The sequence below is a fragment of the Lepisma saccharinum genome, chromosome 9, assembly GCF_977018435.1.
Source record: "Lepisma saccharinum chromosome 9, izLepSacc3.1, whole genome shotgun sequence".
Lineage (NCBI taxonomy): Eukaryota > Metazoa > Arthropoda > Insecta > Zygentoma > Lepismatidae > Lepisma > Lepisma saccharinum.
This window is the reverse complement of record NC_139237.1, coordinates 75,458,610-75,482,489: the sequence shown is the minus strand read 5'-3', so window position 1 is coordinate 75,482,489 and position 23,880 is coordinate 75,458,610. Positions and strand designations below refer to the sequence as shown.

The window sequence follows — 23,880 nt, the reverse complement described above, 5'->3', positions numbered from 1 at the left end:
GTAGAGAGAAAGATGTGAGAGGGAAAAAGCAATTGCTCCAGGTGAGGGTCGAACTCAAAACCCCGGCATAGCTCAGAGATACTGTCTTATAAGTACCGTGCGCTAACCAATTGCACCACTGGAGCTGTTGTAATCAAGGTTTCTGCAATGTCTTAAATACGTTGAGAGAACGATGTGAGAGGTAAAAAGCAATTGCTCTAGGTGAGGCTCGAACTCAAAACCCCGGCATAGCTCAGAGATACTGTCTTATAAGTACCGTGCGCTAACCAATTGCGCCACTGGAGCTGTTGTAATCAAGGCTTCTGCAATGTCTTAAATACGTAGATAGAACGATGTGAGAGGTTAAAAAGCAATTGCTCCAGGTGAGGCTCGAACTCAAAACCCCGGCATAGCTCAGAGATACTGTGTTATAAGTACGGTGCGCTAACCAATTGCGCCACTGGAGCTGTTGTAATCAAGGCTTCTGCAATGTCTTAAATACGTAGAGAGAACGATGTCAGAGGTAAAAAGCAATTGCTCCAGGTGAGGCTCGAACTCACAACCCCGGCATAGCTCAGAGATACTGTCTTATAAGTACCGTGCGCTAACCAATTGCGCCACTGGAGCGGTTGTAATCAAGGCTTCTGCAATGTCTTAAATACGTAGAGAGAACGATGTGAGAGGGAAAAAAGCAATTGCTCCAGGTGAGGCTCGAACTCACAACCCCGGCATAGCTCAGAGATACTGTCTTATAAGTACCGTGCGCTTACCAATTGCGCCACTGGAGCTGTTGTAATTAAGGCTTCTGCAATGTCTTAAATACGTAGAGAGAACGATGTCAGAGGGAAAATTGCAATTGCTCCAGGCGAGGCTGGAACTCACAACCCCGGTATAGCTCAGAGATACTGTCTTATAAGTACCGTGCGCTAACCAATTGCGCCACTGGAGCTGTTGTAATCAAGGCTTCTGCAATGTATTAAATACGTAGAGAGAAAGATGTGGGAGGGAAAAAGCAATTGCTCCAGGTGAGGGTCGAACTCACAACCCCGGCATAGCTCAGAGATACTGTCTTATAAGTACTGTGCGCTAACCGATTGCGCTACTGGAGCTGTTGTAATCAAGCCTTCTGGAATGTCTTAAATACGTAGAGAGAACGATACGGTAACCAATTGCGCCACTGGAGCTGTTGAAATCAAGGCTTCTGCAATGTCTTAAATACGTAGAGAGAAAGATGTGAGAGGGAAAAAGCAATTGCTCCAGGTGAGGCTCGAACTCACAACCCCGGCATAGCTCAGAGATACTGTCTTATAAGTACCGTGCGCTAACCAATTGCGCCACTGGAGCTGTTGTAATCAAGGCTTCTGCAATGTCTTAAATACGTAGAGAGAACGATGTGAGAGGTAAAAAGCAATTGCTCCAGGTGAGGCTCGAACTCACAACCCCGGCATAGCTCAGAGATACTGTCTTATAAGTACCGTGCGCTAACCAATTGCGCCACTGGAGCTGTTGTAATCAAGGCTTCTGCAATGTCTTAAATACGTAGAGAGAACGATACGGTAACCAATTGCGCCACTGGAGCTGTTGAAATCAAGGCTTCTGGAATGTCTTAAATACGTAGAGAGAACGATGTGAGAGGTAAAAAGCAATTGCTCCAGGTGAGGCTCGAACTCACAACCCCGGCATAGCTCAGAGATACTGTCTTATAAGTACCGTGCGCTAACCAATTGCACCACTGGAGCTATTGTAATCTATTCTTGTGCAATGCTTTAAATATGATGACAGAAAGATTCCAGAGGGGAAAAAGCAATTGCTCTAACGGAACTTTCTGCAACGCTCTTGAAGCGTGTCCTCATCGTGGCATCGTAGTGTGATACCTGAAGAGAAGTGCAGTTGAGAGACTAGTTTCGAAGTCCTGTTCAGGATCAAGAAGAACTAACTGGTCAATTATCTCTGAACGATATGTAATCTGACGAATCAAAAGTTACACCAGTTAAGATCACCTATAAATAAATAAATAAATAATAATAAAAATAATAATCCGTGACTCAATAGCCCTTGAAGGGTCTAGACCGATCTCCCGACTGGCAGTCTCTCCCCCAACCATACTTAGAGGCGTGGATATCTTCAACCGGTAATGGGGTGACGTGGGGTTAGCAGGTCGACCCCCAGCCGTAATCAGAGATTTCCTACACAAGGTTACGCTACTCACTCGTAGCTCCCCAATTTCCTCACTATGTTGGGTTGCCACCGGTTCTATACATAGGCCTAAAACCTGGAGTCAGAACCAAGGCAAACTTGACTTCAGATCACCTAGGAACATGAAAACGTTTTAAATCGTTGCACGGAGATAGTAACGTACTCCTCAATGTTGCTTACAGGAAGATAGTAAACTTCTAATCTAGAGTACTTATCCTTCCTTATCGCATCAGCTTTATCCAAGTACACATCTGAATAAGCTACTCATTTGGAATGGTTATCAGTTATCACATATTATTGTACTTATATTAGTGCAACAAATATTTCAGTACCATTGAAGTTTTGCCACTTTGGGTGTAACCGGTATCTGGTCTAGGCCATGGACTAATGGTAACGTGTCTTCCCTCCAATTTATTACAAAACCTGTGAAGAATATTTTACGTTCTGTTGATTGTAACCAATCAACATTCACAGATATATAATTTCATTAATGTGTATTTTAAAATGCTAGAATTTTTCTCTGAAAACAAACATAGAATACATATTTTTCAATTCTTTTTCCGCGTGGAACTGACCTAACATGGCCCCCCTTGATGTGTCGGGCTTGAGGAATGCGCCAACGTAGGACTTAGTCTGTCCGCTTCCACTTACAGACTGTCTCGGGAGTCTGTGGAGCACAGCAGTGTGCGCTACTGCAAACGACTATTTGTTGCAGTCGCGTTGCCCCTTCCAATCCACCCCCTTCCCTCTCAAGCGTTCATTGGCAGAGTCCTCTCGAGCCAGCTCAAGAAATTCTCGGGACAGAGTATGGAACTAACTTCTCTTGTGGGGAAAACGAGACACTCAGTCCATAAGAATTCATAAAGGTTGTTAAACTTTATTCCTTCAACAACCGACTAACGAGTTTTCTCCTGCCTTTCGTTCCCAACAATGGAAAGCTATTTGTCTTATCCCATTGGGCAACATTCACTCTAGACGTAATGTGAAACTTTCCACTTCCTAGGCAGGCTAATCCGCTGTATGAAGCTGCAAGATAACATTTCATTGTTAAAATGTTCGTTGCTGTTTTGCCTTCTTCAAGATTCCCTTTAATGACTTTGAGTTTGAAGCCTTTCGGAGAAAACAGAGAAAGCAAACACAATTTGCTTGTCTGTTCGGACCTGTTCTTCTCATAACTCGCTATTGAGACGGATCTAATACGGACAATATGTTATGAACAGAACATGGTTAATTTGGATAAAATTTGTTGATAAATTAGACAGATGTTTGGTGACTGGCATGCTTGACAGGACGATGTTTGCTCGAGCCTTGCGTCATGATTTGACATTGTGAAAATGAAACATATGAGGGCGCTTAATGCAAATTTTGTTTGTTGAAGGACTCCCCCACTCTACAACAGGCATGATAAACTCAGCGGCGTGCCCAGGAATTTTTAAGGGAGACAAAGATGTTTGCAGCGATGCAAATTGCGTTTGGACTACAAGTAACTATTATCTACCAGAAATATAGGATGTTTATTCTATGATATACTCCAGTTACAAGCTGAAAAATATATGATCAAACTGGGGACACCTAACAAGTCTATGATCCATCTAGGTTACATACTATCCAATATATGATTCTATGATTTGTACTCCAATAACCTACTATTAGTCTACTAAACTATCAGAAATGCAACTGAAGTTACTTAGTATATATTTAGTACATTTAACTTGAAATCAAAAATAAATATTATACTCATACAGTACGAAGTAAATTCGATACCCGGTGGAGGCACAAGTGGTTCGGATCCCACTTTAAACTGTAGGTCCAGTCCCGATTAGCCTTACTGTGCATAAAGTGGACTTAAAACACCAACTCAAACCAAACCAAGTACGAAGTAAATAGTTAGTAGGATAATTAATACCGAATTATGTGTGTGTGTGTGTGCCGGATTAACCTATGGGCAACCGGGGCAATTGCCCCGGGGCCCCCACCAAAATTTTTTTTAACCAACAGGATATGCTTGTGAAAAATTACATAAGAAGTTGAATTTTAAGAATAAAAAAAACACTTCAATATTGTCGTATGTCTACACTCTTCTGCATCCAATTGTAGCACAGCTCTCAGTTGATCTGTTTGTAGCAAAGAGCTTATATACGCTCTTGGTTTGTATATATCTGAAGCTCAGTATACTATATTTATACCATGGAATGATGGCTATGGTGTGGAAATAAGGCACACTTATTCAAACAATCAATTCTCAGAATACGATTAAGATGATAAATAATCCTACGAAGTACATAACATTCTTGCGTTAATAACATCGTATTAGAACTGTGAGTTTTTCGAGGGAAAAAATTGTGGAGATAAAATATACTAGCGCTTTCTCAGAAATGAAAGTAGTGAAAGACAGGCTTCGTGCTGCCATGGGACAGGATCGCTTATCCGATCTTTGTTTATTAAGCATTGAACATGAACTTGTTCGTGAATTGAACTCGATGATATAGTAGATGAATTTTCAGCGAAAAAGGCAAGAAAGTGTGTCTATTATAAGTGTTAAGCCTTTGAGAATTTTCTTGAAGAAAGTGTAGTTACTGCAATTTCCACAATGAACCTGTCGTTAATTGTCCAGTAGATGGACCGTGCATATGTAGTGACATATTTACTCTTAATTGTAAATAATATCATTTATAATAAATTATGTATATAAGTACAGTCTACTGCTCAGTTCTCTGTTTCCGTCTGAACCCCATTAGTATTTACTACGTATATATTGTAGTTCACTCTTCATAATATACTGTAGACATTTAGACGCAGAATTTTACTGCTGCTATAGCGCTACAATTTTCTTCCTGTAACTTTATTTGACTGCGCTATTCTCCCTGCAAACCTATCTAACCTAATTCTAAAATCAGGTCTACCATTTCAACTGCTGAAAAATTGGTGGTTAACATATTGAGCTAATAAAGCTCCTAGTAAGAAATAATTTTAAAAAAATGGGGGGGGCACAAAACATTTTGCCCAGGGGCCTCCACAAACCTTTATACGGCCCTGTATATATATATACATATTATATTTATTATATATATACACGTAACTTTATTCTGTCTTTTGAGTCAATAATCTAGACTTGTCTTTTGGATAAACATTTAAGTATTATACATAATTAAGAGAAGGTAGAAGATATTTTACATACTGTTCATTTATTTTAACTTTTCGATTTACTTTTGTCTTGTATTGTGTTTCACTCGTGACACCAAAAAACAGTTAATATCTCCTTTAACTGTTACATCCCCCCCCCCCAACTCTACTAGAATATTAAAAGGGAAATTACCTTCTCTCTTTGTCTTAAATAATTTATTTTTCGTAATTTGAAAATTCACAGAAATTATAATAAATTTCTTATTAAGTAAAGATGTAGTCCGCGTGTCCTACCCGTGACAATGGAATGCCCCGTGTGTGTGTGTGTGTGTGTGTGTGTGTGTACAGGGTGACCCAATAAAATGTATACACTCTTTGAAAGCTCATAACTACCACACTTTTTGTTATTTTTTTCAGGTGTGACCGCTTAAAATAATGGCTGAAGTCAGACTAAGCCTTGAGGAAAGGAAATTTATTCTAAAGTGTTACTGGAAGACTGGGAACTTACCGCAAGTGAATTGCAAAGACAGTTTAGAAGGGAGTTTCAACGAGATGAACCAATACGACTCACAATTGCTCGTTTGCGAGATAAGTTTGAGGTGGAAGGAACTGTTCACAATATCCATAAGAAGCATTCCGGAAGACCACGGACATCCACCAGGCCCACAAGAGAAAGAGAAGTCATCGAAAGGTTTGAGCAATCTCCTAGAAAATTTGTTTGGCAAGCGTGACTGGTGCAAATTACCTCAACTTGCTACAGGAATCCATCATGCCACGCATTCAAGAGATGTTTAGGAACGAAGAATGGTACTTCCAGCAGGATGGAGCACCTCCCCACTACCATCGCGACGTGAGGGCTTATCCTGACGAAAGTCTGGTGAACAGAAGGATAGGACGAAGAGGTACCACCGAGTACCCCCACGCTCAGCGGATTTGACCCCGATGGACTTCTTTTTGTGGGGACACCTCAAACACAACGTTTACAAGACAAAACCAGCTACAATCAATGAGTTGAAAGCAACAATTGAAAGAGAATGTGCCCAAATGCCAGTTGAAATGATTAGGAACGTTCTTGATTCCATTGATGAGCGTTATCAGCTGTGCCTAGACCATAACGGCCAACAATTTGAACACTTCCAATAAATGGCTGACTTATACATTTGTCTACTTTATTTTGAATTATCAAACTGTATCATAATAATTGTTAGTGTTATAGTCATTCAAAGTGTGTATACATTTTATTGGGACACCCTGTGTGTATACACACACACACACACACACACACATACATACACACATAGGTATAATGCCACAAGTGACCTATATTAAGGGCTATATAGGAATTTGCGGGGGATGAAGGTACTAAAGTATGTTATTAGTTTTGGGAAGAGACACACAGAAATCCATTTTTGAAACGAAGCGAATGTGTAAGAGGGAGTCTGTTGTGCGTGTCACGGCCGCCTCCTCCCAACTGCGGGACATCCTTCGCAAAGATAAAGACAGGAGCGTGACCTTATCCTGCGCCCTCGGGATCTCGCCTTTATCTATCAATTACATAAAGTGTTCCGGGAAATGCTCTCCAGCCAAACAGTAGGTGGGAGCCTATCTGCGTCGACCGGGAGAGGGTTGAGTGAGTGTCTGCAGCCGTGCTGGAACACGAAACATTGATGATGATGGACTTCTATTCGCACAATTGACATTCATAAGTAGAGGTTTCTTCTGCACACGCCAAATCCCGCCCCTTCGCTGGAGATTCCAATGATTTTGCGAATGGTTCCTAAATGATATTAGTAAGACTAGTAATTAGTAACTAATTGCTAATTATTCATGATGGGTTAAAACAAGGAGATGAATTATCTCCATTGCTCTTTAATTTTGCCTTAGAATACGTTGTTAGGAAGGTAAAAGAAACTAACGAAGGACTAAAATTAAATAGTGTGACTCAGCTGTTAACATATGCAGATGATGTAGACTTACTGGGGGATGATGTAAATACAATTAAGAGTAATGCTAAAATATTTTTCAAAACTGCTAAAGAGATAGGTTTGGAAGTTAACAAAGAGAAAACTAAATATATGCTTACAGGCCGAAACCAAGTGTTAGGTAATAATCAAAATCTAATTATTGATAACAATTCGTTTGAACCAGTTTCCAAATTCAATTACTTAGGAGTAATACTAACAAATGAAAATGATATTAAAAAGGAAATAAAAAGTAGGCTTAATTTAGGAAATGCATGTTACTTTTCTCTTCATAAACTTTTGTCGTCTCGTTTAACATCTAAGAAACTAAAAGTTAAAATATACAAAACAGTAATTTTGCCTGTAATATTATATGGATGCAAAAGTTGGTCCCTTACATTGAAAATTGTGAGTATTTGAAAATAAGATCCCTAGGAAAATATTTGGTCCTAAAAGAGATGTATTCATGTCTAGATATTATTAGAATGATTAAATGAAGAAGACTTAGGTGGGCAGGAAATGTGGCACGAATAGGAGAGGAAAGAAGAGTTTACAGGATTCTTGTTGGGAAACCTGATGGTAAGATACTAGTAGGTAGACCAAGACGAAGATGGAAGGATAATATTGAGATGGACCTAAAGGAAATTGGTAGGGATTGGAAAAGAGTATATAGATCTTGCTCAGGATAGGGACAGATGGAAGACCTGTGTTGCTGCAGCCATGAACCTTCGGGCTTAAGAAGGCTAGAGAGTTAGTTAGTTAGTTAATCAGAGGTCTTGGGTTCGAATCCATGTTGGTTATTCTTTCATGCGTTTTACCTATTTATCGTAGTGATAATGATACGGATTTTGATTTGAGCAACATCTCAATCAAAATGGTGAACCTTAAAAAAGACGATGCAAAACTCGGTGTTACTTGGTCATGTTACCAATAGCACTGTATGTAGAAAGATTGTAAAAGAAGAAATGCCACATTGTTAATATGAGTAGTAAATAGGTGGAAATTCAGTGAACAGATAAGGTTCAGAGCACTTTTACTATGTTGATTGAATGATTTATAAATTATGGACATATCAACACAGATGAAATTTGCGCCTGTTACCAAGGACGTATTTAGGGAGGGGGCCAGGGGGTCCGGACCCACGAAAGACTTATCAAGTAGCAAAATTAAATAATAAAAATATACCCGTTTATCATTTGTTATGGTTATTTATTTCAAGGCAAGGAATTTGGATCATACGGCTTAGTAGGATAGTTTCAAAGACTTATGTACACTACTACTTATGATAATATACATAAAACATTAATCAGGAACTTTACTTTTTTCTTTTTTTGTTCTTCAAAAAATATTATATTCTTCATCTATTTGACATTAATTTCCTTGCAATCTTAACTACACATAAGCTATATAGTGAATACGTGATGTTATATCTATCTCCATTCTTTTACTATTTTTTAACTATTCAAGTACTAACAACATTACAACACTATTAATTAATTTGCATAGTTAATTATTAATATTATTTTAATTTAATTAAATACAATCATTATTATTATTATTGATTGATTGATTTGGTGTTTTAAGTGCACTTTTTACACAGTAAAGCTAATTGGTACTGGACCTATTACAGTGGGATCCGAACCACTATGTGCCTCGACCGAGTATCGAACCTGGAACCCCTTGATTACAAGGCGACATCGGGGAGGTGATATTCTTATTATTCTTATTGAGGCACTCGGTTGGACCCTCCCCCCGATATTTCTAAATACCTGCCTGCCCGTTACACAATCAAAACTGGGGGCAGCACCCTAACAAGACGATATGAGTGTTCAAAAACATTTTCACTTGCTTTTTAAAACTTAAACTTCCGACCAACAAGTAAAGCTATAGTGTTTCCGAGAATAAAATCTCCATACTTAGGTTAAACACTGAGGCTGTAAGTAAAGGGGCACTCAGCACACGCATGGACAAACACAGGGCAACACAACTCTACAGAAGATTATACTGGTGGGTCATAACACCGGAGCCTCGTTGGCGTGCAAGGCTGCGGTTACTGGGGTATACTACGTGAAAGTAAAGCTGACATTTGGGTGCCTTCTGAAACGCACATCCTTTCAATATGTTGTTCAGAGAGTAGGTATAAATTAACTATTCAACATTTCTTACTTCTGCACTATCATCTGCTGCAGTTGCTTTTCTAACATTAAAAGACTATCTTTCTGAGTAGAAACAGAGAAGTGGTGGGTGTTATCTTTAAAAGTTTATGTAATTAAGTGCTCTGAAACACTGACTGTTCCACTTTACTCCAGCCGATGGCCAATTGTCCCGTCGCCTGCCTTTGTACTCCAACTAAACACATCGCATGGAGAGGTCGGCAGCCAACAACAGGAGTGAATTGTCCTCAATCGACAGTGATCATTAAAACGTTCCGCTTAACTGGGTAGGCGGTTGATAGTTCAATTGGATCTTCACTGCACCTCTATCCCTCCTCCGCTTTTTCGCATTGCAATTGGCTAAATCTTTTCAAGTGTCATTCCACCTGGATGGTCCATATAATCCCCGATCGACGATCTGTGGTTCCTTGCTGATAGGTACTGGAGGAGGTCGTCGTATTTCCACCGATGAGTTGATATAATTAATTCTAATCTAAAACGGTTTTAAATAAAGGGTTTTCCAATGAGAATGATATGATTTTGAAATGAACTGGCAACTATGCTTCAAATGTTAAGTTATAACTGTCACTCGTTGTCATTTGTGTTTAGTATACTGTGACATTTCATCATGGCTAAATACACGCTTCAAGAACGTTTGGTTATTATCCAAAAAAAAATATGAAAATAGACGTGCTATTGAACTTGAAACGGATCATAATTTTGGGGAAAAAATATCTTCTCATTTCTGGTTAAGTGGACATGTTAACAAATAAAATGTCGTTTTTGGTGTGAAAACAATCCACAAGAGATTGACAAGAAGCCTTTGCATCCGCAAAAGGTCACTCTATGCGGTGTGGTTTATGGCATGCTGGCATCATCGGACCATTTTTTTTCCAAAACAAGGTAGGAGATGCAGTTACAGTGACTGGTGAGCGGTACCGATTGATGTTAACAGATTTTTTGTGGCCAAATTTACATGTGATTTCAAAAAGACGGTGCCACACGTCACACTGCTAATACCACTATCGACGTATTGCAAGAACAGTTTGGTGAAAGGATAATTTCAAGAAATGCAACTGTTAGTTAGTTAGTTTAGATTGACTTTTGTGAGTTATTTGAAATCTACAGTCTATGCAAACAGACCACGAACCCTTGATGCATTAAGATTGAAAATCGAACGCTGCATTCGTGACATTAGGCCCGAGTTATTGCACAAAGTCATCGAAAATTGGGTTCATCGAATTCACTCGTGTGCACGAAGTCGAGGTGGACACTTAAATGATGTGTTATTCAAAACATAATGTAATAAATTATGCTTCAAAATAATATAAAAATGTTTGGTTGTATCTGATATAGTTGTTGGGTTATACAGATGTTCTCGTATTATTCTGCTTATTACTGGCTACTAAATGAACATTGTTCACTTTTGTGCAGCAACAGGAGACTATGAGTGTGGAATGACCATTCAAGTTTCAAATCTCACCAGAGAACATAAGTTTGTTCTTATATTGGGGGAAGAAGGGGGGAGAAAGTAAACGTGACAAACACACACACAAACATATACACACAGAGAGGGGGAGAGAAGGGTAATGAGATGATAGAGGGACTGGTTCAAAAAACAAATTGAAAAAAACTATTATTAGATAAGGAATATTATAGTGTCAGTGAATATTTAAATTGTAAATTATAGAAATGTTGTAATTATATTTGTTTGTATGAATTGTACCGAACCCTCAAAAACCAACGTACGTGGTATATATATGGAGTAATAAATTCAAATTCTGTACATACATACAGAGAGGGTTAGCAAGGGAGGGAGATGAGAGACAGGGACGTAGCTAGGTTGATCTGTGTGGGGTGGCCAAACGTAAGATTTTTTCTATCAAACTATTATAAATTAACAAACTAATTTATATATCATATAAACCTATAGTGTATACATATTTTATATATATATATATATATATATATATATATATATATATATATATATATATATACACACACACACACACACACACACACACACACATACACACAGTCTTGCAGAGGAGCAAGGACCTCCTCGGTGGCGCATTGTATCATCGTCGCCTTGTAATCAAGGGGTTCCAGGTTCGATACCCGGAGGGTGCTCATAGTTGTTCGGATCCCACTTTACATTGTAGGACCAGTCCCGATTAGTCTTACTGTGTATAAAGTGGACTTAAAACACCAACTCAATCAATAAATAAATTGGAAAGAAACAGCATTTTCTTCAGTAACCCCCAACAGTCTACCGATATAGACTCACGAAATTCACAGCCATTATTCGGGAAACTAAATGCAGAATTAACTCATTAACTTAATGGCTGATACACCAAGAACAATTTCATTAGTAGATTTGTAAATTTGCTCAAAGAAAATTGAGAAGTAGATAAAACCCTTTTCCGTGGCTTTAGATATAAAGTGCTGGAACCCGGTTTACAAGTATTGGCAACAGTGCAAATATGAAATGTGTGCGTAATTTGCAGGTGGAGGCTAAATGAAGAAAAATCAAAAAGTCAGAAGGATATATGGTACAAATTTTGAAACATAATATTTATAGAGCACGCAGACGGATGTAAAAACAATGCTACATACCTAGTTTTCCTCCTTGATTGAAACGTGGTTTATTCCTCTTATACATGAGATCAACCACCTTGGGAGTCGAACCCAGGACCTTGTGTGGTAGTCATACTCTCTTTTAGAACGTCAATAAGTTCGACATTTGGTCAATCAGTCGATCATGATCCATTGTTTCCAGAGGAAGACATTCTCGCAGCTTACATTCGACATTTCACTCGCGATGTACGAAAACGAGATCACGAACACTTCGTGATTCTATCTTCTCGTGTTTACAGAAGTTAACCACTTCTTGGACCACAAATCCTACTTCAAACCAAGCTTCCAAACTATCTGACAGCCCACCAAATCAACAGATGAACCGACCGCTTCGATGTTTCTCCGAATTTTCAGAAAGTGGCATTTCCCCTCCTTTGCAGGACAGGCCTTTAGTAGGGTTGAGTGCATGTGAGAAGAACCGCTATGTCATTTATTCCCGCGCCGAAAAAGGGACAAACAATAGAATTCTGTTCTTGGAATTTGAAACGCATGGGTATATCTTGGTGCCAGTGCAGGGCCAGATGGAGAGAAAGTACGGGTTTTGGGGGATTCTGGATCTGGTGCGCAGCAGGGAAGAAAAGTGTATTTATCAATAGGTCTCCGACTTCCCTGACCGGGTCGGACCATAAAACCATTAAAGAAAGAAATGCCTTACTTGGGTTCGTGCTAATGAATATTGAAGAAGTGTTTCAAACTGCAAACAAAATTTACTCAAGAATTATTTTGCAATATTTGTCATCAAACAAAGTAAAATTTCCAGCAAATACAGAACAGTTTCCCGGGGCCACGTGAACGTTTGCCGGGGCCAGTGCCCCCCGTGCCACCCCCAATGACGTCCCTGATGAGAGAAGATGGGAAATAGAGTGTGACACACACACAAAACACACAGATAGATAAAGAGAGATGAGAAGAGACGAAGCATGGGATTTTTTTTTTTTTTTTTTTGCTAAATCTGCATTTGAGATTGGTAGCAGAATTATTTGTCCGGTTTCAATGACTCTTTGTAGAAGTAATTCTTTGAAGTGTTTGTATGAGTCTTGCAATGGTCAAATGATATAAAATAGAAGAGACAACGATGCTATTGAAATCCCATGTGGTCTAGTCAGTCTCGCATGGAACGCGTGAGTGAGCAGACGTCGTGCGCGCTGCTCCTGCCTAAGCGGTTACTTTCCATTCGCGTGGCAACTTTTGTGTCCTGTTGAATAGAACCAGTGAGTAGAATGGTGCTTCGGCGAATTAATACCCTGAAATTAAACTTTCGGAATGTTGCAACTAGACCCTCGACCTTAGACTTACATCGTTGGATTAACGACACGTTGCAGCTAACGCCAGAACAAGTAGTGAGTATAGAAATTGATTTGTATCATAAGTGTGTGTTCCTGAAATTAACTTCGCGAGTGCTTGGTGAACGTTTGATACAGAACTCAAATGGCTGTGTTAAATATCACGACGATACCGATGAAAATAGTGTTGACATGACGTGGGCAGATATGGATTATGTGACGGTCCGGATACACGTTGTACCCGAGGAACTCAAAGATGACGACATACGTTCAGTTTTGAGCCAATATGGCAAAATTATCGACAAAATTTTGGACGAAGTGTACACAGGAGAACATATTTATAAAGTTCGAACGGGACGAAAAATCTTGAAAATGTCATTAAGTCACCCGATTCCCTCCTATGTTACAATATGTGGACAACGGTTCTGGGTGACGTATCTTGGTCAGGAACGCACTTGTGCTATCTGCGATTTGGGGGGACACGTGGCAGGGAAGTGCCCCCAACGACGTCCTGTTGGGCCTGTGAAGAACCCTACTCTGTATGCTAATGTCGCCAGATTTGGGCCCAATCAGATCGATGCCACTGAACCAGTGATGTCGGCAACCTTTACGAACCTATCTGCGCAGCATACCGAGACCGACACCAATAACTTGGATCGCGCTTCGACTTCGAACTCCCCCCCGAAACAGACAGAACAGCTACCTGTTGAGCCCCTGAGTGAGACCGTCGACGCCAGTGAAATGGAGGTGATAACGGAGGAGTCAACAGACCAGAACCAGAATGCAGAAGACACCCCCATACTGGAACCAGTGAACGTGGATCTCGAGCAGCATGCCGACACGTCGGTCGATTCGTCCGACGGCACGCCGGAGCCAGATCCGGGGATATCCACCCCCGAGATGATGGATGCTACAATGAAGATGGAAGGTGCGAACGGTGAGATGCCTATGTCCATAGATGCCGGAACTTTGAAGTCCTCACAGGCTAAGGAAGCGGAATGGCAACTTCAGCGCCGTCGCCAAGACACCTTTGAGCATCGCCAGAAGAAACGCAGTACGTCGAGATCGCCGACCGCGTCGAAGCGACCTCACCCCAAACGAAATAAGGCAAGGAAACCGGCAGTAAATACGACAGTGGACACAGGTACCGGTGATAGTAAGGAGAATAATAAGTAACTTTGACAAAGTATATAGATAGTAGTAATGGTAGTAGTGTCTGTTCTATGGTGTCTATTTCTAATATTTCTAACCAATAACATAAGTTCTGACAACTCAAGCGAGTGTTATAAAACATTAATGCAAAGCAAGCATACGGAACAGGAAATAATTTACCACGTGGCTACAATAAATATCAACAAACTTTCATCTGAACTTAAACGAAAAGCTCTAATAGACTATATACGTTCTTATAATTTAGATATTGTTTGTATTCAAGAACTAGGTATAGGAAATCTTGATATTGGGTTTGATTATGTAGTATATAATAATAGTAATCATAACTCAACGGGAACGGCAATTATAGTTAGAAATAGTATTACAGTATCAAATGTACTATACCATCCATCAGGTAGAATAATTTGTGTAAATGTGGGTGACGTGTGGATATGCAATATTTATGCTCCGTCTGGTAGTGACGCACGAAAAGAGAGAGAGGAATTTTTCAATACTCAAGTAGCTACAGCTCTCGGTGGAAATAGACAACATATATTGTGCACGGGAGACTTTAACTGTACGTTAAGGCGAGAGGATCAAACCCCTGGGTTTAATACTTCACCAAGTTTAAAGATTTTAGTGTCTGGGTTTGACCTAATAGATGTGTGGCAAAGAAAACATCCTAGCGAAAAAGGATATACATACATTAGAACAAATACTGCTAGTAGACTAGATAGGTTTTATGTAACAAAAGAACTGTTCTTGCATTCCACAAAAATAGAGGTACTTCCAAACTGTTTCAGTGATCATTTAGGTGTCCATTTAGATATAGCTTTAAATATCCCACACGTTCGGAAAGGAAGAGGTTATTGGCGATTAAACCTTCAACTACTTCAAGATGAAGCCTTTCGTAAGGAATTTGAGGAACAATGGGGAAAATGGGAAGCCATGAGTCATAGACAGACAGACTTCATAAAATGGTGGGACTCCTATCTAAAACCCTCAATTAAATACTTTTGCATGCAATACAGTAAAGGAAAAATGGCGGATTTTTATAAGAAGTATAACTTTTACCATGCAGTTTTGAGAGAATTAGCGAACAAACTCAAAACAGATCAAACGGTTCTGAGTGAATATAAGAAAATACAAGCGGTCGTTCTAAGAATGTACAACCAAAAAATGCAAGGATATAATTATCGAAGCAAATTAGTAATGTTCGATCCCAAAGAACAACCTTCGCTGGCGCAAGTCCTAGGAGAAAGACGCAGAGAACAACGGAAGTTGATAACAGAGATCGACGATGAAGGAGGAGTAAAACTTACAAATACGAAAGACATTCAAAGACATTTAGTAGATTACTTTTCCAATAAATTCAGTGACACAAGTGCTGACAAGGAACAAGATTTTTCCATTATTGAAAACTATATACCAAGAGTAACAGAGGAAGAAAGGGATTTCCTCCAACAGCCCTTTACAAGAGAGGAAGTGGAACTAGCTGTAATGGCCGGCAAACGCAATCGCGCTGGAGGCATCGATGGCTTACCTATTGAATTATTCCAAACATTTTGGCCAGTGGTACAGACCATGCTGACGCGATGGGTAAATGAAGTTTTCCGACAACAGCGCATGGGACAAACGAGCCTGTTAGGAGTGATGGTACTCGTGCCGAAACCAGGACGACTCATCTCGGCAAAGAATTTTCGCCCGATAACACTCTTGTGTGTGGACTATAAAATATACACACGACTAATTACAAAACGACTGCAACAATTGGCGGAGAAATTAATAGGACCACAACAATTCATCTTTCGAGCGCATGGTGCAATTTTTGAACTGTTAAATACATTAAGAGACGTTGTGGCACTTCAACAACAGAAAGTTGGATCAAAAGCAGCAATCCTGGCCTTGGACTTTGCAAACGCGTTCGACACAATCAAGCACGATTATTTCTTTACGTTGTTAAGAAAAGTAGGATTAGGAGAAAAAACTGTATCAGCTATTCAGTTGCTTTACACAAATGCAAGAGTACGCCTTAATGTTAACGGGACACTGTCAACGTCTTTCCCACTGAAGCGATCATTAAGACAAGGGTGTCCATTATCACTCTTTGCATTTGGCTTAGCAATTACACCCATTGTACGGTGGATGCAAGAACAGGTGCGGGGAGTGGAAGTCTACAGAAAATCGTTTAGAACATTCGCGTATGCAGATGACGTAACTGTTCTGATAAATGATGACAACGACTTGCAGAAGTTACAGGCTATCTTAAAAACAACGCAAGAATTAACAGGGTTAAAAGTAAACGATAAAAAATCCAAAATTTTGCAGCTAGGAAAAAACCCAATAAACTGCTATCAAGATTCACCTTATGATATTGCGAATGAAGTGACAATCTTGGGGGTAGTGTTTTGTTCAACGATACAAGAAATGAAAAGTAGAACATATAGTGGGGTGATATCAAGATTACGACATGCAGTGTTTGGTGATAAGCGAAGGAATATATCCATAATCTCTAGAGTGACTTATAGCAACGTGTTTCTTCTTTCAAAAGTGTGGTATGTGGCTCAAGTATTACCACTACCACCAGCAAGTGCAGCAGAAATACGACGGCTGGTCACACAGTTCATATGGCAGTCCCATGTACTTAGAGTGGCCTATACCACTTTGTGTTTACCATTAAGAACAGGTGGACTAAATCTAATAAATATTGAAATACAAGCACAGGCTCTCCTCAATCATAGAAATATTCAACTAGCGCTAAAAGATACGCCGAACTTGACCGGATATATACTCCATGCCTACTTAAGAGACATCGAACTTACAGCACCGGTATTACTGCCAAAATTTGACAGTGATACAAGTTATTTCCGATCAACGGTATTAGAATTTGTGTATCTTTTGATAACTAGTCCACAAATACAGACTGAAGCAATTACAGTCCAATTATTGTATCGTCAACAGTGTGACAGGCTCAAGGTCAAACCCAGAATAGTGAACCAGCAACCTAGTATTAACTGGTCGAATGTATGGCGCAACTTAACAGCAAAACATATTCCAGCCTCCGTGCGCTCGATATGGTACTTGGTGATTCATGATACAATATTAACTAAAGAAAGAGCATATCGGATTAATCTAGAGGCAGAACCTAATTGCATAAGTTGTGATCAAGTAGATACCCTCAGACATAGATTAACAACTTGTACTAAAATGACAGACAATTGGAAATTCCTCTGCCGCTGTCTCGGCAGTATATGTAGGAAACCTCCTGCATATTTTACAGTGGAACATCTCCTCTTCCCAGATTTTATGCTTTTCCCGTTAAGAAAATTACAAGCAATACAGTGGCTATTAGCACACTACATCTATTATGCCTGTACACCAAAAGGCATCATGTGTAAACAAACATTGTGCGAATACTTTCAATCAGTTTACTTACAAATTGAGGCCGATGTCCGTACATATTTATATGCAAACTATTTAAGAAGTGTATTATTTATAGGAATGTAAAACATGGAAAGTTAGGTAAAAATGTAAGCAAAAAATAGGTATTTATGCAAGATTGTTGACTGTAAACAAAAAATAGATGTAACTCTGTAATTGTTTGTGAAATAAAAAAAAAAAAAAAAAAAAAAAAAAAGTGGCTACGATACCTGGCTTTCACCCAGGAGGCCCGGGTTCGATTCCCGGCATGGGAATTCTTTTTTGCTAAATCTGCATTGAGCTTTGAGATTGTTAGCAGCATTATTTGACGGGTTTCAATGACTCTTTGTAGAAGTAATTCTTTGAAGTGTATGTATGAGTCTTGTATGGCATTGTTTCCGTGACCTCTTGCCAGCTTTCAATAAAGAATTGTTAGCAATTGCAGTGGTCAAATGATATAAAATAGAAGAGACAACGATGCTATTAAAATCCCATGTGGTCTAGTGGCTAGGATACCTGGCTTTCACCCAGGAGGCCCGGGTTCGACTCCCGGCATGGGAATTCTTTTTTGCTAAATCTACATTGAGCTTTATGATTGTTAGCATCATTATTTGTCGGGTTTCAATGACTCTTTGTTTCGCTGCGGGACGGCGTAGGTTCGAATCCGGCTCTGGTCGGAATTTATTCGGCCTACGTATAGGGCCGGTGGCAATCCACCATCGTGAGGAAATTGGGAAGCTCCGAGTGAGTGAGCGTAACCCGGTCGAGAAGACCTACAATAACGGCTGGGGGTTCGTCGGGCTGATCACCCGTCACCCCAATACTGGTCTAAGACCTCCACGCTATAACAGGTAACGGAGGAACAGTGTGGGAGGAAGACCAGCAGTCGGTAGGTAAGCCAAGGCCCTACAAGGGCTGTAGCGCTGTGGGTTATTATTATTAATGACTCTTTGTAGAAGTAATTCTTTGAAGTGTTTGTATGAGTCTTGCAATGGTCAAATGATATAAAATAGAAGAGACAACAATGCTATTGAAATCCCATGTGGTCTAGTGGCTAGGATACCTGGCTTTCACCCAGGAGGCCTGTGTTCGGTTCCCGGTATGGGAATATTTTATTGCTAAATCTACATTTGAGATTCTAGAGCTTTGAGATTGTTAGCAGCATTATTTGTCCGGTTTCAATTACTCTTTGGAGAAGTAATTCTTTGAAGTGGTTGTATGAGTCTTGCATGGCATTGCTTCCGTGACCTCTTGCCAGTTCTCAATAGAGAATTGTTATCAATTGCAGTGGTCAAATGATATAAAATAGAAGATACAACAATGCTATCGAAATCCCATATGATCTAGTGGATAGGATATCTGGCTTTTACCCAGGAGGCCCGTGTTCGATTCCCGCATGGGAATATCTTTTTTGCTAAATCTACATTTGACATTCTAGAGATTTAAGATTGGTAGCAGCATTATTTGCCCGGTTTCAATGACACTTTGTAGAAGTTATTCATTAAAGTGTTTGTATGAGTCTTGCATGGCTTTGCTTCTGTGACCTCTTGCTAGCTTTCTCGTCATTCCATGTCAATTCAACCAAAACAATAGGGCTTTGGAACCCATGATCTCAGATTTTGATGAAACTTGGCACATTTAATCATTCCATGAAGGTGTGAAACCACATACATTTTATTGTCTCAAACTTGTCTGGTTTAATTTTCTTCCCCCTCAAACCTTTAGTGATTTCTTATTTCTTCCATTCCCAGAGCCTCCAAGTGGAAACTGCATTGACCTGGAAAAGTAATTATATCTCCCTTATAAATTACTCAATTTCTTTGAAAATTCAGAACAATGTTACCAAAACAATAAGGATTCCATAAAAAAAAAATATCACATTTATATATTAGTACACTAATACTAATACTAATACCCGGGTTCGTTTCCCGGCATGGGAAGCATAGAAGTGTTTGTTTGAGTCTTTGAATAGAAGCATTTTGGTTCCGTTTCAATGACTCTTGATAGAATTATTGGGATCCTAGGCTGTAATCTCAGTTGTGAAGTAAATGCTGGACCAGTAATATCTGCTATCACGTGGCAATGTTGCAATGAGTAATTCTTCCTTTCTTTGATTTTATCAAAAATTCACTTTCCCGCATGAAATGCTTTTGAGCTTTATTTGCAATTTTTGATCCCCGCTGCTGAATATACCCTTGCAGTAAGTTTGGCAACACGAGGTGTATCCGACTCTCATTCCTTTCTCCCGCGAGCAGCATTCGACTCTTTAAAGCACGAAGGTAAACGGCGTCAGCCGAAACACAACCCAACACTATTATTTTTTGGCTGTCCTAAGAGGCTAGTTGCAAAGGCGGGCAGTATGAGCAACGATCTACCAAAGACAATCGCGCGCGCGTGTGTGGCAAACAGCATAATTAACAAGTGACGGAGATAGCAGAAGGAGATCAGTATCCACGCCGCATGTACTCTGTTGGGTATTTACACCACGGTTGCAAAGTTAATGAAGCAATTACTTTGCCTAGTTGCCGCTGATTTGCGTACAAACGGCTGCTGAACGAAGCATATAACGCAAGGCAAGAGGCTGAGTGTATGGAAATTAAATCCCCTTCTCTCGGTGGGTTTACGAGTAACACGTGCTGGGTTATTGCTTTGAGTAACTCCGGCGTCCACAGGCCATTTGGAAGGATGTCGGTTTGTCTCTTAGGGTTCTGAGAATCAGAAAACAACTTGGGGCTGCTCTCATTTAGCTTACCACATGACTTCAAGCAAAAGAGTAGAACTCACTTCTCTATAATATTTATAAGAGAACTATTCACAGCAAACTGTGTGTGTGTGTGTGTGTGTACGCGTATGTGTGTGTGTTATGGTGATTTTCTGTGTATTCGCAGCTATTGCATATGAAAAGTAAAAAAAAACCTTTCAATAAACAATTACATTTTACGCAATCAAACAGTAATCATTATTGAAGAAAATGGTCTGTATCTGACCATACATCATCAAGTTTTTAAGGCTTGTTATGACAAATTCGTGCATTATCAAAGGATAAAGGAAATTCTTTAGGCTCAAATTTTGGGATCATCTTATCGTTTAACGTGGTAGCTAGGAGAATGCTTTCCCTAAATTTCCTAGCCAGGGGTATAAGATCCTCTGCATCTATCGTACTTCCACCCAGATCTCTGCAAGAATTATTCGAAAAAAAAATATGCAAAAAGCAACAACAAAAAAACATATACACGAAAGAACTTCAGCAAAGTTATCCACATACACTTGCATGTTTTTGTATGCTTAAACCACTCACTGATAACGATAATATGCATTAATGCACAAAAAACCTTACTGGCAATTTTCGAGTGCTCACTTAACCATTTCGTAAAAATTTTGAATTTATTCAAAGCATCCTTGTCCCCTAAAGTACACTGTTTGAGAAAAGGGAATTAATATATAATGCTTCAACTCTATCGCAAAACTGTAAAATCTGAAGCAAAAAAGCGGGAATCGAACGTCGACTTCCAGGGTGAGAGTCAGGTATCCTAGCCACTAGACCACAAGGGATCTCGATTGCATTGCTGTCTCTTCTATTTTATATCATTTGGCCACTGCAATTGCTAACTATGCTTTATTGAGTTGACTTGCACTACGCTATTAGTTTGAAAATACAACTGATGGGTAGCTGGTAGAACATCAGTTAATTGATTAGCTTTTTTTTTAGTTTGCTTTTTGTGCCACTTTTGGCTAATTTGCGATCAGGATGAGTGATGATAGGATGAAATTGATGAATGGACACTCACAAACATCCATGCCCAGGCCGGTATTTTCTTTCTTAAAGGAATACATACCCCTATGCTGTAGTATCCCCCGACAAACAAACATGCATGTCCATGTCCAACATCCGGGACCTCTGGCGTCGTAGCGGGCTGCGCGGACCACCCCGCCACGGAGGCGGCTACGTCTATAACGGGAAGTAACGTTGGACTTGTCAACCGTAATTGAAATACAGATTCGTTGTTTTATTAGGTTGGTACAAAATAAATATCCATATTTATGTCGGCCCTGCACTGTTTATGTGAATTGTACTTAGTTTCATACTTCGTTACAGTTTTTGCATTTTTGGCACACCATTTTCTTTAAAAACATGTTATATAAGAAAAGTTGAATAAATTCGATTTTTATATTATATTCTCCATCACTTCAAATGTGTCCATTGCGCTGGAATTCGTGAACTCGATTCCCTGTGGAGGCACATAGAACAGTGGATCGAACCTCACTTTACACTGTACACCAAGTACCGGGTAGCCTGTCTGTGCATAAAATGAACCGAAAAATAAATGTTTTGGCTTGTGACAGGTATACTGTCGTTATGATATCTTAAAATTATACGAGGGTCACTATTTATATTTTGAGCCTTGGCAACACTGATTGAAGTTAGGCGCGATTTGACGTTTGCACGGAATCGTCTGGCATTATTGACCATAACGTACTTCAAATGTTTTGTCAATAGCTTCATTTGTGTTGTTTCTGTTGCCTTGGAGATTGCGCGACAACAATAAAATGGAATTAACTCGTGAACATTTTCGTGCGATGATTTTTTACGATTTTCGACGTGGATTATCAAGACAAGAGTGCATCTATCAACTTACTTCCACATTTGGCGATGAAGCGCCATCCTTTGCCACTGTGAAACGCTGGTATAACGAATTTAATCGTGGCCGCAATTCGCTCACCGACGAGATTCGCGAAGGTCGTCCACAATCAGTTGTTGTTCAAGAAAACATTGATGCTGTGCAAAACCTAATACTGCAAGATCGTCATGTGACATACTGTGAGATTGAGGCAACCATAGGCATTAGTTCCACCAGCATATATAAAATATTACATTATCATTTAGCTGTGAGAAAGGTATGTTCTCGTTGGATCCCACACAATTTGACAAAAACTCAAAAAGACGCTCGCGTCAATTGGTGCAAACAAATGCTCAATAAATACAATCGTGGTGCTTCAAAAGACGTATATAAGATTGTAACAGGTGACGAATCATAGATATATGCATATGAGCCGGAACGTAAACAGCAGTCGACTGTATGGGTGTTTCAAGATGAACCCAATCCAACAAAAGTTGTCCGCGCTCGAAACACATCGAAGCAAATGGTCGCCTGTTTTTTCGGGAAAACTGGTCATGTGGCAACTGTGCCTTTAGAGGAACGTAGAACGGTCAACTCTGAATGGTACACAACAATTTGTTTGCCAGAAGTCTTCGGTCAAATACGGAAAACAAACAAACGCCGTCGGATCATTCTTCATCAAGACAATGCCATCTGTCACACATCTCGTCTAACAACCGACTTTATGAACAGTCAAAAAATCGAATTGATGGGTCATCCGCCGTACAGTCCTGATTTGGCACCCAATGACTTCTTCTTGTTCCCGAATGTCAAGAATAAATTGCGTGGACAACGATTTGATTTTCGTCGGCGGAAGACGCCGTTGATGCATTCAAAAACCATATTATAGAGGTGTCTCAAGAAGATTGGAAAAACTGCTTTGACAAATGGTTCGAACGAATGTAAAAGTGTATTGACCATAAAGGAGAATACTTCGAAAAACAATAAAGCAGTTTTCAATGCCAAATTCCTGTTTTTTCATTGTTAGGCTCAAAATATAAATAGTGTCCCTCGTATGTGCTAATGCTTGTGACCTGTTGGTCAAGGAATTGGTTTTCGCTTAGGGTGGGATAGGTCGGCTGATGAAATTTACGGCCGTCCCGAGTAGGTGCTTCTGCGATGTCTCCATAGAGGAGCATACAATAGAAGAGCAAGCACACTACCATTGGCGTCGTCAGGAAGTTTTGTAGAGATGGTCACGTCTTTGATATGAAATTGAATAATATAATTTTGTAATAATAAAACTAATGATAACAAACTATTATTTTATTGACGTTATTGGTATTATTACGATTGTATTCTTTGGAGAGATTCT

General features: G+C 39.7%; 1 protein-coding gene and 7 non-coding genes across 8 annotated transcripts in view; 1 reads left to right on the top strand and 7 right to left on the bottom strand.

The window, feature by feature from the left end:
- Window positions 1-23,880, bottom strand: part of LOC145992738 (tectonic-2-like) — a 619,016-nt gene that overhangs the window by 73,196 nt on the left and 521,940 nt on the right. The window lies entirely within an intron of this gene.
- TRNAI-UAU (transfer RNA isoleucine (anticodon UAU)) lies at window positions 515-606 on the bottom strand. The gene is given in 2 exon segments: window positions 515-550; window positions 569-606. It is a non-coding gene; the product is annotated as a tRNA-Ile (tRNA).
- Window positions 676-767, bottom strand: TRNAI-UAU (transfer RNA isoleucine (anticodon UAU)). Its single transcript is given in 2 exon segments — window positions 676-711; window positions 730-767. It is a non-coding gene; the product is annotated as a tRNA-Ile (tRNA).
- On the bottom strand, window positions 997-1,088 carry TRNAI-UAU (transfer RNA isoleucine (anticodon UAU)). The gene is given in 2 exon segments: window positions 997-1,032; window positions 1,051-1,088. It is a non-coding gene; the product is annotated as a tRNA-Ile (tRNA).
- On the bottom strand, window positions 1,232-1,323 carry TRNAI-UAU (transfer RNA isoleucine (anticodon UAU)). Its single transcript is given in 2 exon segments — window positions 1,232-1,267; window positions 1,286-1,323. It is a non-coding gene; the product is annotated as a tRNA-Ile (tRNA).
- TRNAI-UAU (transfer RNA isoleucine (anticodon UAU)) lies at window positions 1,392-1,483 on the bottom strand. Its single transcript is given in 2 exon segments — window positions 1,392-1,427; window positions 1,446-1,483. It is a non-coding gene; the product is annotated as a tRNA-Ile (tRNA).
- On the bottom strand, window positions 1,627-1,718 carry TRNAI-UAU (transfer RNA isoleucine (anticodon UAU)). The gene is given in 2 exon segments: window positions 1,627-1,662; window positions 1,681-1,718. It is a non-coding gene; the product is annotated as a tRNA-Ile (tRNA).
- On the top strand, window positions 18,397-18,468 carry TRNAE-UUC (transfer RNA glutamic acid (anticodon UUC)). Its single transcript has one exon. It is a non-coding gene; the product is annotated as a tRNA-Glu (tRNA).